This window comes from Dendropsophus ebraccatus, chromosome 14 (genome assembly GCF_027789765.1).
Source record: "Dendropsophus ebraccatus isolate aDenEbr1 chromosome 14, aDenEbr1.pat, whole genome shotgun sequence".
In the NCBI taxonomy this organism is placed as follows: Eukaryota; Metazoa; Chordata; class Amphibia; order Anura; family Hylidae; genus Dendropsophus; species Dendropsophus ebraccatus.
The window spans coordinates 66,058,189-66,064,240 of NC_091467.1; positions in this window are offsets into that span (position 1 = coordinate 66,058,189).

The following is a 6,052-nucleotide window of genomic DNA, read 5'->3' on the forward strand; positions in this document are numbered from 1 at the left end:
TAGTTTTCAGGTTTCTACTTCCAGTGGCCATTTGAGTTAACTTTTCCTGAAATAAGAACATTGGAGCTGCTCTCACGACAGCCACTTTTTTTCTGTATCGTTCCAATATCACAAACCTTTGTGAGTTATAGTCTTGGCTTTTTTATAGATTTTAACGGCCCTATTACACGGAGCGGTAATTGGCCGAATTGCTCCGTGTGATAGAGACAACAATCAGCTGATGAAACAACCATCAGCTGTTCGTTGGTTCAGGTTTGGCCGACAGCCCCTTGCTACGTGTAATAGCGATGTGCGGCCAATGGCTGACGATTGTCCAAACACCTGGCACCTTACCTCTCCCCGCTCCCGGTCTTCTCTCCTGTACTGCACAGCTTCCCGGTCCCAGGAAGGCCACTCAGCCAATCACAGGTTGGGACTCAAATGCAGATGCCGCCGGGAAGCTGCGAAGCACAGGAGAAAAGACTGGGAGCGGGGAGATAAGGTATCACGATGACCATGCAGCCCTTACTGCCCAATTCTTGGGACGTCTAATAGGTCCAGTAAACGAGCGCCAATCTAGCAGATCAGCGCTCGTTTACTACCATGATTGGGCCGTAGTTGGCCCGTGTAATAGGACTCTAACGGTCTTGGGTTTTTAATAGTGCTAACTCTTCCCTGATCAAACCATCACAATATTTAATTGAAGGCAAGTCTGACCATGTGTGCACAACTCGGGCCACATCGATTTGCATGGTATTTATCCAACAAACAAATAGAGTAATATAGTATGGTGCATGACTATTACTATTGTAAGACTGGAATAGTAAATCACTCTGTATAAATAAGTGCTGAGGGTTCGGGTAGATACCAAGTAATCATGAGACCCTTACATTAAATCTTGGAACATGCCACTTCTGCTATTAGCCTCAGCAACAAAAATGACCAGGGAATGAAAGTTGTGTTCTATTCCTTTGTTTTATCTTCTCGCTTCCTCTTAGTGGTTTCCACCATTTCGCCCTTTTTTTTACTAGTATTAGGCTCACTATGTGCTGTGCTGGATGCAAGATATGATGGTTCCGGGTGGAGTTGGCTCAGAGAGCTAGACTGTAAGAGACAAAACAGTGTTGAGTTAGTGTAGTATCATTTGTCATCGAACAAAGTAACTATCTTGGAGACACTCAACCAGCGGAGGTGACAGCAAGCTTTGACAAATGATGAAGTGACCTACAAAGCAATGTCATAGCAGGTGGTCCCGATGCATCAGAGGAGCGAGTGTGTTGGTTCCTCTAATGTTGCGTTACCTATTGGGCTCATCAGCATCTTCTATCTCAGCATCTTGATCCAACAAAGACTTTTGCTTTACACCATTTATGTGGATTACACCAGTTACTTTCATTGCTTCCTTGCTATTCACACTCTTGCTGGGGTAGTTGTCAAACAGAAGTCAATAGTAATGTACAGTAATTCTCCTATCCTGGACATCTCCTTGACCGATTGTATTATAGACCAAGATTGTTACCTAATCTGGGACGGTACAAACAGAAGTAATCAGGCATAGCTCAGATGGTGCGTCCTGTGTTGTCTATCACTAGTAAAGGGGGCATCACCGGCCCTGATATTATAAGCACCTCAAGCTAGCACCCCCTATCCCTATTTTTCTTCCTCAAGCTAGCAATATAGTGTAATTTATTTAACACTTTGGCGGTATTACTCTGGTGTCTTACAACTATTTTATTGGGATGTTGTTTGATTGAAGAGAACACCACGTTAGTTTTTTTTTTATTCAATAATAATAATTAGGTAGAAAACCCTTTAACTTAAAGGGGTAGTTTTACCCCGCAAAAAAAATTATTTTGCCAGAGATTTTTAAAAAACCTCAAGTTATCCAGTACTTATCGGTAAAGATGATCGAACATCGGGAATTTTCAGGTTCGTTCGAACTCGAACTATCGGCTTTCAATTCAAATTGAATGGAAAGCCGATGGTTCGAGTTCGAACGAACCAGAAAATTCGATCATCTCTGTTTATCATCTGCTGTTTGTCCTTCAGGAAGTCTGACACAGTGCTCTCTGCTGCCACCTCTGTCCATGTCAGGAACTGTCCAGAGCAGTAAAAAATCCCCATAGAAAACCTATCCTGCCCTCCAGACTGGAAAGAATACACGACTTCCTGCAGGACACACAACAGCTGTGAAGTACTGGAAGATTTGATTTTTTTTTTAAATAAAAGTAAATTACACTGGCACCAGTTGATTTGAACGAATTTTTATGTTTTTTGTGAACTACCCCTTTAAAGCAATTTTGTACAAGGCTATTCTGTGCAGAAATCATTAATAGCATTCTATGTGGGAAACAAGTCAAGATGTAATATGTTGACCCAGTGTTCGGGAATGACATGAACGTAAGGCCGAACAAGCAAGCAGCTCTGCTGTCTGTCAAACGGTCTAAGGTATCTGCCAGAGACGGCGCGCTCTGTAGACATTGTCTGGTTCCGCATGGGGACACTGACTCACAGCTTTGTTTATGGAAGTCTCTATACCGTTTAATGGTTTCTACAGATAGTTGTGAGTCTTTCTTCAGATTCGGATTCTTCTATATTCTGACTGATGTATACATGGGTGAACTCACTGAATATGTATGATCAGCATATGTATTTATTGCTCCAAATAGGGGAACTTTTCCATCCGCATACCCAGAATAAATGTATCCTTAATGATTATTTACATTTTTACAGAGCAAAATCCCCATTTAACTAAAGAACGATATCTGGACTACAAGGTAAAAGCTTTCAGTTGTTGACCTAGATAATAAAAGTCTCTTTGCATAGCCCCCTGACCCCAGGAGGACAGCAGGGGGTGTGACTGGTACAGGTTCTTAGTAGAGTCCAAACTGCCAACCAAAAGCATATTAAATATTCTAGTTTGTACAACTTAGCTCTTATAGCAGACAATGGCTGGTTTCCCAATGAAATGCTAAGCGATAAAACCAACAGCTATAATTCATATTTCACAGACAGAAAGTCAACGTAACAGTGAACGGAGCCAATAAGGAGTAGAAAATACACTTTTTCTAAAGAAGGAATGAGGGTTCTGTTTAGGTGGAAACTTATAACAGTCTGGACAGGGCATTAGGAGAGCATACAACTACTAAAATACTGCCCCCTCTATAAAGGAATATAACTACTATAATGCTGCCTCCTATATACAAGAATATAACTACTATAATACTGCCCCCTATATACAAGACTATAACTACTCTAATACTGCTCCTATATACAAGAATGTAACTACTATAATACTGCTCCTTTATACAAGGATATTACTACTATAATACTGCCCCCAAGATACAAGAACATAACTACTATAATACTGCCCCTATATACAAGAATATACTACTATAATGCTGCTCCTATATACAAGAATATAACTACTATAATACTGCTCCTATATACAGGAATATAACTACTATAATACTGCTCCTATATACAACAATATAACTACTATAATACTGCTCCTATATACAACAATATAACTACGATAATACGAACTGGAGAGAATGGAACGGCTGCACATCCCATCTATGGCTGATACTAATGCCGCCAGGCCTATATTAAAAATCAACACCAGAGTGTCTGTATATGAATTGATCAAACCATATTGCCCCGTGTACCACCGCGCAGGTCCTCTGGTCCACACGGGTCCCTACGCTAACTCCACACCGTGTCGGTCAGCGACCGCCAACCCCGCAAAGCGTGCACGTGCAGGGAAGGGAGGCCATGGAACGGCCCTGCAACCCCAATGTCACAGGACCAGACCCAAAAAGCCCCACCAAAACCCAGCCAGCACCACCGGCGGGGAAGGCTGCCCCCAAACGACACAAGTATGGATATGGTATTACACTTACCATTGCTGCTCTCACAGAATGGGGAAGACATAGGGTCCAGACATGTGAGCACAGACATATCCTGCTAATTTTGGTCATGTGGGTCTTATAAAGGAGTGCTAGCTGTTCAGAGAGGGAGAATTGCAAAACACGAACTGGAGAGAATGGAACGGCTGCACATCCCATCTATGGCTGATACTAATGCCGCCAGGCCTATATTAAAAATCAACACCAGAGTGTCTGTATATGAATTGATCAAACCATATTGCCCCGTGTACCACCGCGCAGGTCCTCTGGTCCACACGGGTCCCTACGCTAACTCCACACCGTGTCGGTCAGCGACCGCCAACCCCGCAAAGCGTGCACGTGCAGGGAAGGGAGGCCATGGAACGGCCCTGCAACCCCAATGTCACAGGACCAGACCCACTGTGCACGCTTGCGGGGGTGGTGGCCACTGACTGGCACGGTGTGGACTTAGTGTAGGGACCCATGTGTATCAGATACCTGCACGAGGTACATGGGGCAGTGTGGCTTGATCAATTCACATACAGAATTCTGATGTTTTTTATGCAGCCGAGAGGTACTAGTATCAGCCATAGGTGTGAGGTGCAGCACTCTTTTTCTTCCCTGAACCGTATTTTGTTTCTCTCTTTTCTCCGTGTTTTGCACTCCTCCTGGTGAGACCCACATGACCGCAATTAGCAGGAGACATCTGAGTGCTCATGGTTTTAATCCCTCCTGTCTGTCCCATTCTATCTTTGATAGCTATGGTGAGTGCAATACCTTATCCAGACTTGTGCTGTTTGGGGGCAGCTTCCTCCGCCGGTGGTGCTGGCTGGGTTTTGGTGTGGCATTTTTGGGTCTGGTCCTGTGGCATGGGGGTTGCAGGGCCGTTCCATGGCCTCCCTTCCCTGACTGTGCACGCTTGCGGGGGTGGTGGCCACTGACTGGCACGGTGTGGACTTAGTGTAGGGACCCATGTGTATCAGATACCTGCACGAGGTACATGGGGCAGTGTGGCTTGATCAATTCACATACAGAATTCTGATGTTTTTTATGCAGCCGAGAGGTACTAGTATCAGCCATAGGTGTGAGGTGCAGCACTCTTTTTCTTCCCTGAACCGTATTTTGTTTCTCTCTTTTCTCCGTGTTTTGCACTCCTCCTGGTGAGACCCACATGACCGCAATTAGCAGGAGACATCTGAGTGCTCATGGTTTTAATCCCTCCTGTCTGTCCCATTCTATCTTTGATAGCTATGGTGAGTGCAATACCTTATCCAGACTTGTGCTGTTTGGGGGCAGCTTCCTCCGCCGGTGGTGCTGGCTGGGTTTTGGTGTGGCATTTTTGGGTCTGGTCCTGTGGCATGGGGGTTGCAGGGCCGTTCCATGGCCTCCCTTCCCTGACTGTGCACGCTTGCGGGGGTGGTGGCCACTGACTGGCACGGTGTGGACTTAGTGTAGGGACCCATGTGTATCAGATACCTGCACGAGGTACATGGGGCAGTGTGGCTTGATCAATTCACATACAGAATTCTGATGTTTTTTATGCAGCCGAGAGGTACTAGTATCAGCCATAGGTGTGAGGTGCAGCACTCTTTTTCTTCCCTGAACCGTATTTTGTTTCTCTCTTTTCTCCGTGTTTTGCACTCCTCCTGGTGAGACCCACATGACCGCAATTAGCAGGAGACATCTGAGTGCTCATGGTTTTAATCCCTCCTGTCTGTCCCATTCTATCTTTGATAGCTATGGTGAGTGCAATACCTTATCCAGACTTGTGCTGTTTGGGGGCAGCTTCCTCCGCCGGTGGTGCTGGCTGGGTTTTGGTGTGGCATTTTTGGGTCTGGTCCTGTGGCATGGGGGTTGCAGGGCCGTTCCATGGCCTCCCTTCCCTGACTGTGCACGCTTGCGGGGGTGGTGGCCACTGACTGGCACGGTGTGGACTTAGTGTAGGGACCCATGTGTATCAGATACCTGCACGAGGTACATGGGGCAGTGTGGCTTGATCAATTCACATACCGAATTCTGATGTTTTTTATGCAGCCGAGAGGTACTAGTATCAGCCATAGGTGTGAGGTGCAGCACTCTTTTTCTTCCCTGAACCGTATTTTGTTTCTCTCTTTTCTCCGTGTTTTGCACTCCTCCTGGTGAGACCCACATGACCGCAATTAGCAGGAGACATCTGAGTGCTCATG